At 48.7% G+C, this 14,021-nt stretch overlaps 1 protein-coding gene across 13 annotated transcripts in view; it reads left to right on the plus strand.

The window, feature by feature from the left end:
• OTOF (otoferlin) overlaps nucleotides 1-14,021 on the plus strand; it is a 115,797-nt gene that overhangs the window by 20,080 nt on the left and 81,696 nt on the right. The window lies entirely within an intron of this gene.

Here is a 14,021-nt window from a genome sequence, read left to right on the forward strand (position 1 = left end):
CTTGAGCTGGAGCCACATTCCTGCTTGGTTTGGAATCTGGAGGGTGAGGAAGATGCTGGTGATTATGTCTGCTGGGAGGGGCAAGGAAGCTCAGATGCAGTGTGTACAGCTCAGTGTGCGAGGCTGCTAACCACCAGCGTCTAGGTGGTAGTCAGCACCAGGGCTATGCCATGGTTTTCCCAAGGTTCTGCTATTTGGCTTTATAAAATTTGCATGTGTTTCAAAGAAACTGAAATCTTTTGGTTAATTATCAAGGTGGAAGTTAAAAGACAAATGTAGTTCCCCAGCTTTTTCAAATTCTGCCCCTGTTTATTTGTCTTACTGTAATTTTTTCTCACGGTTGTCATGCCTTATGTATTATCTGCAATGTTACATTTTTTATTATGTGTTATCTGCAATGAACATTTTTTAAGGTTTCTTACAGTCTAGGTTTTGCCACCATGTAAATAATGAACACGAGAGAAGGAAACATTGTCTGTCCTTTCTGTCAGCCTTAGTGTATCTCATGCATTTAGCCATGCTGTCATTGCAAAAATATGGGAGCTTTTCACAAAAACATGACTGGCATATTTAAATTGTCTTATAGATCATTTACACTGACATTAAAGAGGGGAGAGGAAAAAGAGAACTGAGGAAGGGCTTTTGCTTGTGGTTGGATGTTGCACTAAGTTTTGCACTGAAATCCAGTGTGTGCCCCAGCTAGAAGTCAGCAGGGCCCCCTGAACATCTCCCAGGTACGTGTTCATGCAAAACCTTGCTTCGGAGTCAAAAAAATGAGGAGTCAGATAGACAGCATGCAGGGCAGGCATGCTAAATATAATAATTTAAAAAGAAAACCCCCAAACCCAAATGCCAAAAAACCTGCAAACAAAACAAAAAAGCCTGCCGAGCAACAAACAGAAAAAAAATACCTACCTTTGTCTTGCTTTTATGTAGGAGTTTGAGCAGCAAAAGGAGAGTTGAAAAGACTTGCTTTATTCAGTTGCTGTCTGGGAGGAGAAAGGCAAGGAGCCTCCCGAGGGTCCCAGCCCAGGCAGATGAGCTGGGTGGGGAATGGATGGCAGAGACAGGCAGATGAGCGGTCCAGGGCTTGTAGGGAGATCTTGGCTCACCCACAGGAGCCATACGTAGTACAAGCCACTTTGAGTTGTGTTCAGACCACCTCCTATGGGCACCTGCATTGAGGTGGTGCAGTTGTGGTGATCACTAAGTTCATGACTGATGGGCATGTGGAACAGGAGATCTGAATCATTTCTGCAGCCCTGACCTGTCCCAGGGTCCGTGTGAGAAGGGAATTCTCAGGGGCTGTGGGCAGCTGACAGGCGGTGGGAGACCGAGATGGAAAGATGCTAGACCTGGAGGTCCACCTCCTCCCCCAGCCAGTGTCAGCTCCAGCCTCTGGAACCTGCTCTTCATGTTGCATCCATGACAGCAGCAGTTTTTCCTTGGCTGGATGCTCCTTCAGTGCTTTCCTTCACTTTCTACTCCCCTGCTGTGAGCAAGCAGCGGGTATACTGTCCTGCATTTGCACAGGCTTAGTGCAGCCAGCAGCTGGACGACTGGATGGAGCATCCTTCCGTTCATGATGGCTCCAAGCTTCCTATCTTCATTACCCAGCAGAAGTGAATAAAAACACGCCAACTGAATCAGATGTTTTTGCCCTAACAAACTGCCCTTCAGGTTTTACCCCATTTGCTTCCTGGACAGCAATCCTGTGTACTCTGCACACAGAGAAGCAATTCTTTCTCTGTCTTAAAATCTAAAAAAAATATCCGCTTGAAAGGTGCAATAAAAAGCAGAAAGTGGTGTTTCTGTGTCTGGAAATGAAGAACTGTCGTTCCTCCAGGGAACTGGGAATTGGAAAGGCAGAGCATCAGGTTGCACTAATTAGAGGCTGAGAAAGTGATCACTCAGGTAATTCCTTCCACTTTCAAGGTGACCAATGTCTCTTAGAATGTTTCAAATGCCCAACACAAATATCCAGCTAGTTCAGCCAAATTGCTTTAAAGTGCATTTTTCCATTGGTGCGCTGCACAGCCAGCCAAGAGCCACTTCTACTTCCCAGTAGAATTTTAATCACGGTAGGCATTTTCCTCAGTTTGCCTTTGATTCCGCGAGGGCCTAGGCTGCCGCAGAGGAGCAGCCTTACCTTTGATGCTGATGGTGCGGAGGAGCGGGCTGCAGCCATGTTCCAGTTACTGCCTGCTGTGACCTCAGCCAGCTCAACTGATGCTTGCGTGCTGCAGCCTCACCTTTAACACAGCATCGTGGAACTGTTTCAGTTGGAAAAGACCTTTAAGATCATGGAGTCTGATCGTTAACCCAGCACTGCCAAGCCCACCACTAACCCATGCCCCTAAGTGCCACATCTACATGTCTTTTAAATCCCTCCCAGGGATGGTGACTCCACTGCCTCCCTGGGCAGCATGTTCTGGTGCTGGACACCCTTTTGGTGAAGAAATTTTTCCTAATATCCAACCTAAACCTCCCCTGGCACAACTTGAAGCCATTTCTTCTTGTCCTGTCCCTCATTACAGGCAGCTGTAGGGAGCGATCAGGTGCCCCCTGAGCCCCCTCCTCTCCAGGCTGAACCTCCCCAGCCCCCTCCCATGAGACTGGTGCCCCAGCCCCTGCCCCAGCCCCCTGCCTGGCTCTAGGCATGCTCCGGCCCCTCAAGGTCCCTCTTGGAAACTGAACCCAGGATTCAAGGTCCAGCCTCAGCAGTGCTGAGTGTGGGGGGATAATCACTGCCCTGGTCCTGCTGGCCAGTGCCATTAACTTTATTCCTCACCATTAAGGGATGGCCAGATCTTCAGCGAACAGGAATCTGGTTCCAGTGCCCCATGAGAATTGGCTTCTTTCACCAATTTAGTCCCCACTGAGTACAAAGAAACCCCCAGATGCTGTGGTTCTTGTCCCAGGGACCCAGGAGCCTGAGCTGAGGCAGCTGGGCTCCCCCATCATGGTGTCCAGAGCACATGAAGCCAGAGGCTTCTATGCCCATTGCTCGCCAGGTCTTTTCTGCCCTTGAAAGCTCTTGCATATTTGTAGTCAAAGTACTTCTCAGTCTTCTTTTGAAGAAGGCCCTTCTTGGCACCTCTCATTGTGCATTTTTTTTTCCGTCTCAAATCATCTTCGCAGCTCTTTATCCCACTAATGTTCAACTTGCAGCACCCTCCCTCTAAATACAGGCACAGGTGGGATGCATCTACTGCATCTCTGCGGCGCTGCAGAGTGAGGATGTCGCACCTCCCTTCTCCCCATCCCTCCTCCATTCATGCAGTTATGGATTAATGGGTTGGTTGTTCACCGTGCTGGGCTGCTGGTGCACCGTGCTGTCTGGAGCTGTTGCTTTCATGGAAGTCGGCTCTATTTTCTGCCAGCTTGAGGTGCAGATGCTGTTTCTTGGCAGTTTTTGGCACGTGAGTGCCCCTTTTTTGGTTCAGGCACATTCAAGGTCCCCACTGCTCTGCGTGGCTGCCTCCCCTGTCTCCTTGTTGACTGCTCTGTCAATCTTCATATTATTTGAAAATTTGATTGTAAGTTATTTTTACATTCCTTTCACTAATGTGGTAGTTATGAGCTTAATAGCAAAATTGCACCATAGCACTGTCATTCAAAGATGATTCTCAGCTGATGTCCTATTTTTAGAGTTTGTCTCCATTAATCTGCTCTTTTTAGTGTGAGGCACTGATAGCAGGCAGCGTTAAACCAAACATTCTGTAGGAACCTGCTCCTTTCATGCAGTTACCAAACAAACCGACTCCAAAGAAACAAACCAAGCTTGTTTTGACAGGCTCTATCTCCTCATAAACCTACCTTGCATGTCTTTGATTACACTCCAATTAATAACTGCGTATTCATTGAATCTTGTACAGGCTTTCCTATTTTTTTCCCTAGGATGGCTGCCGGTTTAGCCAGGCTGTCTTTGTTCACCCTGTATGAACTCTTTGCTGTGCTGGGATTTCTCTATTATTCTAACTTCATTAAAAATTTATATTGGTGCATCAGAAGCTGCTGGTTCTTTTGTGATGATTACCCACAAACTACCCCTGGCCTGCAACAACGAACAGAAATATTTACCCAGCATGTTCACCTGCTTTGCATCATTACAGGCTGGAGCAAGAGCTGCTGCTCCTGTTTCTGGGGTGCATTTGCCTTGAAATCATAGAATCATAGATCACAAAATGGTTTGGGCGGGAAGGGACCTTCAAAGGCCATCTAGTCCCACCCCCCCACCACAGGCAGGGACCCCTCCCCCCAGCCCAGGCTGCCCCCAGCCCCGTCCAGCCTGGCCTTGAGCCCTGCCAGGGATGGGGCACCCACAGCTGCTCTGGGCAGCCTGGGCCAGCGCCTCGCCGCCCTCAGTGTAAACAATTGCTTCCTTGTATCTAGTCTGAATGTTCCTTCTTTTAGTTTAAAACGATCAGCCCTTGTCCTGTCGCTACAGGCTCTAATAAAAAGTCTGTCCTCATCTTTCTTACAAGCCCCCTTTAAGTTTCAAAATGTGGAGCTTGGTCTCCCCAGCAGCCAGACACCCGTTAGGGTCTCCTCTCACTGTTGTGGGGATCAGCTGCCCAGGGCAGTGGCGGAGTATCCAGCATCTCCCTGTAGAAGTTTTCCAGAGTTAATTACCCGTTCCGTCTTTCTCTGCTAAATTAAAAAGCCCTTCAGTTAGAAACAGTTTCCTCACGCTGGCATTTACAGACAGCAGTAAAATGAACCCCAGATCTGTGGCAGTGTTCAGCTGGTCCCTCAGCAATTCAGAGACGCAGCACAGCGTGCTCTCCTTGCTGCCCATCTTTGGTCTGAGGCACCAGAAGCAACCCAGCTCTGCAGCCTGTCCCAGGAAAGGAGCCGGAATCAGAGCGCTCCATCAGCAAACACCAAGCAAGACATTGCCCCTGGGTTTGCCTTGACAGCAGTGGGAAGCAGAATCCCAAAACAGGGCTTCACCTCCTCTCACAGCAGTAGAGGTGTCCATGGGGAGCTAGGGCTCAGATCAGGTGCCCTTTGAGTATCCACTTTTGGAAGGACCCGTGTCTCCTGTAAATCCAAAGTTGTATCTACCATCCCTGTGTTTGTCTCAGACGTCCCAGGACATCTGCACGGCAGCAGGTACTCGTGTTTACATGATGGAGATGGACCACCAGTGCCTGGAGAGGGGTCTGGGAGAGCCAGAGGCAGCAAGGCATGCCCTACCCCAGGGCAATGGGTGCTGGGCACAGGGAACTGAGAACTTCAGCTATGGCTGAAGGGTGGGCTGAAGTTCCCTGAAGCAGAAGACAACCAGGAGCCCAAAGGAGGCAATGACAGGAGAGCCCTATTCCAACCCTATAAGCTTCCTGGTAGTAGAGGAAGGAATATGTTTCAAATCTGAGCATCAGTGGTAGGAATAAACCTGCAGAATAGACTACTCCGAGTCATAAAGGGATTATCGAGGGATTTCTGTTCAGACTCACAGCATTTCTCCTGCTGGCTAAGAAATGTTTACACCAGGATATTAGTGCCAAGGCACTGGCAATGAACTTGGCCCCATCCTGGCCCCAGGCAGTTGGTGCTGAGCACCTCCCTCAAGAAAATGCAGGGAATCTGTGGCAGAAAACAAAAACTAAAGCCCAGGGTCACAAGCTAGTGCTGTAACTACAGCCCATCCTTCCTGCACAGAAACAAGTTATAGGGGGAGGAAAGACAGACATAAATCTTGGAGAGGAGGGAGAGGAGTAGGGAGAAGTAGAGCCTCAGCACTGGGGTTTGGAAAGGTGAGCCATGATCTCTTTGAATAATTCACATGCAGCTGATTAATGCTTTTTATCAAAGCCCCAGATAAAGGCATGACACCTGATGCAGATCCACCCTGAATAATGGAGGTGACCAGTGCTGAGACATGGCTGCGTGGCTCATTGAGTTGCTTTTATTTCTTGCCTCAGTGGCCATCAGCATGCAGCTAATTATCTGGTAAGATAATCCTTTCCTGGCCCCAGCCAAGCGCCTCAGCCTCCTTTCAGCAGCTGACTGCATGCTGACTTCTCGAGGAGTTCTGGGCTCCAGTGGGTCTCGGCTCTGGGATGGTGGCTGTCCCTGGTAGCTATTCCCCAGGGTGCTGTGTCTGAGTGTCCAGAGAAAGGGGCTGAGCATGGACGTGGGAAGAGAGTTCATGAGGACAGCTCAAATGGGCCAGACCAGCAGTGCCACCAGCCCAGAAACCTACCTCCACACCCTGAGCAGGTAGAGCATCCCCAGGCTGGGAAACTCTCCCCTCCAGCCAAGACCCATCCAAACCTCCAAACCACCCCAGGGTTGTCCCAGGGCAGGTGGATGAAAGGCAGTGCCACGTCCTGCCTGCGGCTAATTTACTAGTGTAGATGCAGACTGAAAATACTCCAGACAAGAGAAGGACCAATAATCATGGGTCCTACATACCCATCCTGAAGACATGAGATGCCTCCTCTGATGCCATGTAATGCATCCTGGAAGGCAGATGGTGAAGCCAAGTAACTGCTGCATGGTGGGATGAGCTGGGTAGAAATACCGAGATCTTGCTGAAACTCAGATCATCTCTGTCCTTTGCCTTCTAGTCCCCATAGGGAGATATGCAAAATACTTTCAAGATGGGTGAAAATTTGTAGCATGTGGTCTGATGGTGAAGGGCCCTGGGAGAGGACATATGCAGGAGACGGGTGTGTGATGTGGGGCCCCAGACGTGGGTTTGAGCGTGTCTGAGCAGAAGAAGACACACATATGAGTGATGTGGGGTGGAGGAAACATATGCACAGGAGAGGGCAGAGATGCAAGAAGGAAGTGGAGGCAGCAGCCAGGGCAGCATGCTGTGCTGGTGAAACCTCATTGAGAATGGCTGTGTGGTCAGTGGCCACAGAGCATCATCCCTGAGGCAGGAGGTCGGGTCCCTGCTGCCGTTCCTATTCCCGACCTGCTGGGACAGCCTGGGCAAGCCTTTTCCTAGCCACATCTTTTCCTTGGGCATAAACCAAGGATAATACTAGTCAACGACCACAGCCCTTAAGGATGAGAAACACTGCACAAACCCAAAAACTTCAAGGTGGTTTGTTTTTCTCCATGTCACTGTTTTCCTCACCAGGGCAAGAAGCCGTAACGGGATCTGGCCAAAGGCTGAAAGCCACTTTACAAACCCGTTGGCTCCCCGCTGGCCCAATGGGTGATGCAGGGGTGGGGGCACAGATAACATCCCTCTGCAGAAACAGGATACCCACTGGGAAGGGGCAGGAGCTGGCTCTCCTTACCTGACAGAGACACAAAGAGGCTAATACCAAAGGCTTTTAATACAGCACCGTGCTCTGGCAGGATAAAAATAGAGCTTTGTTTTGTCCTTTGTACTCCGGCTTCTCCAGCAATTAAGATCTTTGCAGAATTCAAGTCTTTTGTATGAAACTGTCTCCACCTTTCAGAAAGCAGAAAGTAATCCACTGCGGAACTGCTATAGAAAGGGTATAATGGAAAAAATTATGAATGCTGATGCATTAGGTTTCCTCTCTTGTCTTTGTCTGATTGCCCTCCCCACTCAGAGCAGCACTTGGAGAGCAGGCACTGGGCAAGCAGGACATTGTAAGAGCTACGTTTTGCAAATCAGAAAGTGCCATGAGAGTTTCCTTGAGACAGTGCTTGGACCACAGCTGGGCAAGCCTTTTGGCTGCCCGGCTTGCTTAAACATTGCAGAGGTCTGAGCTGCAGACCTTGAAGCATTGTCAGTGATGTGGGAGATTAATTTCTCCCTAGTTTCGTCCCTTTCAGTGTGGAAGATCCCAGGGATACCCTGAGGTATCACACCCAGGTTCTCTATCTGACTCACCAGACCACCAGATGAGTGGTGCCTCAGGTGCACACATCAAGATGTTATTTTTTTCTAGAGAATTGCTAAAAGGCAGAAAACAATTAAATCTCAAATACAACTGAGTATGCTTGTAACCCAGACAAAATATTCACATAAGATCACTGCACACTGGTCTCATGCTTGGTTTGCTTTTGTCTTGGTCCAAAAGAATTTTTTTAGAGTTCTTTTCTAATTTCACCAGGAAGACAAAAAAAAAAAAAAAATCATAATGGGAGGATCTGACAGCATTTGGGGGCCACCTGCACAATTTAGTTGTTGGGGTTTTTTTGTTATTTTTGTATGTGTTTTGGATCCTCAAACTTTATTACATGAAGTCCAGACTGCATATGTGTCTTGGAGGGGAACTTACACCTGTCTTAGTAGCTGGGAGCAATCCAGGAACCTTGAATATCTAAACATCATAGAACCAAGTTCTCCTACTAATCCTTTTAGTGCTGGCTTGAAAGTTGCTCTTCAGTGCTGTTATGGGCTGTCTTTCAACAAACTGTTGGTTGCAAGAGTCTTTGGTTTTGTGTTATTGGCTGTGCAGGAGCCAGAGGGATCCAATAAAACAGATAAAAGCTCTGGAACAGCTTTTATATGAGGAACTATAAATTAAACTAACCCTCTTCAATTCAACAGAGAACATAATGAATAGCCACGAGGTTAAACTGGGGAGGACGCAGGTACTTATCATCTGTGTCAGTAGAAAAACTTGGAAGACAAGAAAATGAAGACAGCGGGAGGGAGGCTCGGGGTGCAGTGGGTCTTCAGATGATGCTGGGTGAGCTGTGGCAAGCCGCACCACGAGACCTGGTAGATACTGAAAGTTTACAGGTTCAAAACTGAATTTGTCATCTTCATGGACAAAAAATCAGCGTGAGTTTATTGAACACAAAGACACCCCCTCTGGCCCCAGGAGTCCCAAGGTGGACACCATACGTAGGCCAGAAGAGTCATACTCTGGACGGCAAGGTCTGATGAAGCATGGTCCTTCATGATGTATCTGGGTAATCATTACAAATGAATTTACAGAATTATAGAATCATTTATCTTGGAAAAGACCTTTAAGATCATCCAGTCCAACTGTTAACCCAGCACTGCCAAGGCCACCACTAACCCATGCCCCTAAATTTGTCGTCCTGAGAGCCCAAGTCCCCCATCCTCCTGATCCATGGGCTGCACTCTTTCTTTTCATGTTTTTTCTTAAATCAGCACTGATTTTCATCTCCATTTTCCATTGCACTTCCTGAGTTGTGGGATTATTCACCTTAGAAGGAGGTCCTGCTCCAACTTCTCCTCTAGGTGATGCAAAATGGATATGGTGGGGACCAGTCCAGTGAGCAGGGTCTCCTCCACATGCCCTTCCACAAAGTAGGGCGAGTGGCAAATGCTCCAGACCATGAGGTCTATAAAGCCCAGCTTAGCTTCCTAGTCCTAAGGACTGGTGCCTGTGGTACACCTACAGCTGCCCAGTCCACAGGCAGATGTGTCATCTACCTGAAACCTTCCTCTTCCACAAAACCCATTGCAATGGGATCACTGCAGCAAGCAAGTCTGAAGTCTCATTAAGACTTTCTAGCATCAGCTTCCACGGAAGGTAAAAGATAGATGAACAGGGTGTGCTTCGTTATGACCTGGGAGGACTGATGTCACCAGGGGCAGGAACCTGGAAAGGCAAAAGTTTCCATACCGTGTCAGAGACACAAGCTAATCAGCTGAGATGTCTACAGAGGTATCAGCTCAGCCTTTCTGCGAATGATACCATGTTATACAACATGTCCAGTTTTGCAGGCAAGGCTGGCACGTGAAAAAAGAGCTGAAACGCTGAGCCCGGTGGAGAAGGGAAGCCACTGATACAGAGATGAGCAGAATCCAGACTTCCCTGGAGGAGCTGCAGATCATCGTGGCTCACCCAAGAGCCACAGTAAAGCGAGCAGGGGAGAAGGCAGTGGGGACAACTGGCTCAGCTCAAGTTGGACATGGCCAGCAAGTGATGATGTGGCTTTTGTAGTCCAGGCTGTGCAGAGGAAGAGGTTTGAGCCTTTTCTTTCATTTTTTATTACTTCCTGAGGCAGGCTGGATGTTCGGCTCCTAAGTGAAATGATACTTCGCTGGCTTTCCAACTGCTTGCTTCTTGTAATGCTAGCAATTCAGATCCTCTGCCTAGAGGTCTGGAGGGCTTGGTTTTGAGTGCTTTCAAGAGGAGACCTTCCTTCTCTGGACTGATGCCCACCAAACTCATCTTGCATCACCAAGAAAACACATCATATTGAGATCTGCAGCAACAGGACAATTCCCACCACCTAGCTTTGCCTGCCTGTAACCTGGGCATGGGGTTTAAGCCCAACAGTCAGTAGAGACTGACCAGAAACTCCCATGAGTATTTTCTCCGCACCTTGGATACCCCTAAGGCATATGGGATGGATTTCCCTCAAGCTGAGCAGTCTCTTCATGTGAGCACAGAGAGCTCATGGATCGATGGTGAACTGCAGGACAGCTATGAGTAGGTGGGATGGGCCCTTCCCCAGGGAGAGAGGAAAACAAGCAATTATCAGTGCATTTTAAACCCTGATGATTTTGAGCTGCATCCAGGCTTTTTGCCTTTTGGGGTATTGTTTGGTTTTGTTTAACACAGTGTTGGTCATTAGGCAAAGTCTGTTCTGGAGAAAGGAAATCTTTCAAGATTTCTTAGCCTTATATTTAAGTTTTAAAAGCACAGAAAGCAATAGGTGGGCTTCCCGCAAACAGCAATGAAGACCAGATCTGATATCCCTGGGCAACTTGGGTGTCAGGAAAAGGGAAAACAGGAAAAGAAGAGAGCACTTCTGTTATTGCAGACATCTTATTTTTCACATCTAGGGTAGCTTTAAAATGATCTCTTGGTGGGATCTTGAGCCTAAAGCTCTCCTTTGGAGGCAGCCTGAGACATGAAAGGAGGCTGTAGTGAGGTGGGCTCAGCCTCTTCTCCCAGGTCACAAGCAACAGGACAAGAAGAAATGGCCTCAAGTTGCACCAGGGGAGGTTTAGGCTGGGTATTAGGAAAAATCTCTTCACTGAAAGGGTGTCCAGCAGTGGAACAGGCTGCCCAGGGAGGTGGTGGAGTCACTGTCCCTGAAGGTGTTTAAAAACATGTAGATGGGGCACTTAGGGTTGTGGTTTAGCGGTGGGCTTGGCAGTGCTGGGTTAATGATTGGACTTGATGATCTTAAAGGTCTTTTCCAACCGAAACAATTCCATAATTCTGTGATTTGGAGATGGCCACCTTGGCAGCTCTGCCTCCAGGGTGGAGCAAAGCCCTGCCAGGCAGGAGGTGCACATGGAGAAGGCTTGTGCAGCAGAGTCACACAGAGGGGGTTGGTGAGCCTCGGCCCTGGGCTTATCCTGCCCCAGTCCCAGTCCCAGCCCAGCAGCAATGTGCCAGACACGATTTGGTCTGTCACGTGGAGATTGCCTGTGCTTTTCCCTCTTTGTCCCGACATGTCCCATCTCTCTCACCTTGCAGTGTTCACACGTGCTGAACATTTTGCCTCAAAGCCTCCCCTGCTTCTTCAGACCTGGGTTCGTAAAATGACCCTTCATGGCTTACAGTGGTTTCCATATAGCTTCTAGATTCATGCAACTGAAAACCCAAGCCCTCCTTTGCAAGAAGTGGGTTGAATAGTTGAAAATAGTGGTTTTTTTTCTAGCCATTAAAGCATTTTCTAGGGTTATAATTTCCCTGTCTCCCAGCATGTGAGGATGCATGTGCTAAGACATGTCCCAGGGGCTAAGCTGTGGCCCTCTTGCTTCCAAGAAAGGCTTCTTTGCTGTGGGACCTTCTTACTTCACACCAGCAACCTGTCCTTTGGCTCTGTGATGCCTTGCAAGCAGGCAGGACTGGCTGGAAGACCAGAGATGTGCGAGGGGTCCAAAAATGGGTGATGAGAAACCAGGGGGCTGCTCTGATGAGCAGCTGGATGGGTCTGGTTGGTCTGTGAAGCTCATTGGGGTACCTGGGGGAGAGGCAATAACTCTCTGGGAGCTCAGGCTGGAAAAGCAGAAAGTAAACGAGCTGAAAGAGAGTTGCTGTTGGATACTTGGGGGTCTGATGGTATGTCTGGAAGATGCAGTGCTTGCATTTATGTACACACCTGTGTTTGGAAGATACGGGTAAATGCAAACTGTTTCCTCTTGTGGCTTATGTGATGAGTGCTTTGAAGCTTGGACCAAAACCAAGAGCCTTTTCCACTGTCTTAGCCAAATTGCAGCTTCATCTGTAATCATCTGACACTTGAAGTTAAAGCTTCCTAAATCCCTTTCCTCCTAATTACCCCCTTTGCACCGAGCCTGTGCAGTAGGCAAGTCAGAGCTTACACTTGCAAGCACATGTAATTATTATTGTTTTGTTATCATTTGGATAACCTGGTGCAATGTGGGACACACCAATTGTTCCAGCGCAGCAGCCTCTAGATATTAGAAGCTGCTTCAGTGAATTAACTTCTTTTCTTCCAGCAAACTCTTGCAAAAATTCTCATTAAATAGAAATGGACTTCCTTTTCACCCTGGAAGACAAGTGGAATAGCATAATGAGTGCCAGTCAGCCCTGTTGTATCAAAACATATTCTAGGTACTAGGTAACTAATTTGGGATGAGATTACAGGTCTGGTTGCTAAAGTGGTAATTTGGGTATACTTAAGACTTTGGCATGGTGTTTGACTTGGTGTCATGCAATATTTTGATTAAGAAATGAAAAATTCTGCAAAAATTTGACATGGCGGGCACTGAGGGTGTTACACACACGAGCAGCACTCAATTTGTCACTGAGGATGCTGGCAGCTGGCAGAGCCCGGTGGGGACCAGACCTTGTCAGGCAGCAGTTTTGCATTTCCCTGCACACAGGGAGCAGTTGCGGCTAGCAGCACGGGCAGGGATGCTGAGCGTGGGGAAGCTGTGTCTAGGGAAGCTGGCAAGGAGCTTCTGCAATTGCTTGGCAGCCCGTGACTAACAGCATTATGTGCTTCAGCGCGGGCTGGGGAAAAAAAAAAGTGTCTAGCTTCAGAGCCTACTGCTTCAGAAAGGTGATGGAAAAGTGGGGTTGATTAGGGAGGAGTAGCTGGAGTCATTAAAACCTTAGCAGAGCCACCTACACTGAAGTCATCAACAGTTCTGTTTGGCTTATGGGTAAGGAAAGGAAGTGGTGTCCTGGTCATGTACCAAGAAGCGGGAAATTGGTGGCTCTGGGAGCTGACAAATTCACATGGGTTCATTACCTCAGCAGATTATAGCTGAGCAGGGCTGAGCTGCATGGTCGCTTAAGCCCCATTGATGGTCCAAAAGACTAACGTCTCCCATGATCACTTCTTTGAGCATTCTGGGCATCTGTCATTTCCCCATGCTGCCTGTTTTGCATTGCAGAAGCTCTTTAATTCAGGGCAGACTGCGCAGGTGTTTAGGAAAACTGCTGTCCTTCCCCACCATGCCACCACTTTGGAAGCTGTGCCCCCCTCCAGCCATCCCCAGGGACCAGGAGCCCCCAGACCTCCTCTGCCCTCTTGGCAGGTGCCAGGTTGGGCAAGGTAGTGCTCAGTGTAGAGTCTGGGTTGTAGCCATGGTTGAGGAGGTTGGAGATGTTGCTTTGGGTTTGGGGGTGTAACCAAATCCTTCAGTGTTTGCAGCTCTTAGTGTTGGGGTAGGAAGGCATCTGGGCAGGGGCGTGAAGATGCAATGGCTGCTCCTGCCTGCCCTTCCCTCCCACACAATATTCCTCGTTTCTCTTGGACACGCTGGAGTATGATGAGCATTGAAAATTTGGGTGGGGAGCAGACGAGGCTGCAGGGATGGGTTCTATAGTGGTTTAGTGTGACAACTCTTTTTTTTTTTCTTTTCTTCTGTTTTTCTACTCCCCCCTCCCTGTTTGATATCAGATTAAAATCCTAATATCAATCTGCATCTGTCCCAAGCCCCCAGCTGGGCTGGTCGTGGTGAGGGGGGGAAGCTTTTCTCTCCAAAGTACCCTGAGGCTGCCCAGCCCTGGGCTGACCCCTGCCCCTGCATCCCTGCGATGGGCTGGGGACAGTGCATTGGCCTGGCCAGCCCTGGCAGGCAGCACCTCAGTGTGGATGGGTGAGGGATGTGCCCAGGCAACACTTAATTCCCTAACTTAGATGGATCCAACAGCTCCAAGTGGTTC

This window comes from Falco naumanni, chromosome 6, assembly GCF_017639655.2.
Source record: "Falco naumanni isolate bFalNau1 chromosome 6, bFalNau1.pat, whole genome shotgun sequence".
Classification (NCBI taxonomy): domain Eukaryota; kingdom Metazoa; phylum Chordata; class Aves; order Falconiformes; family Falconidae; genus Falco; species Falco naumanni.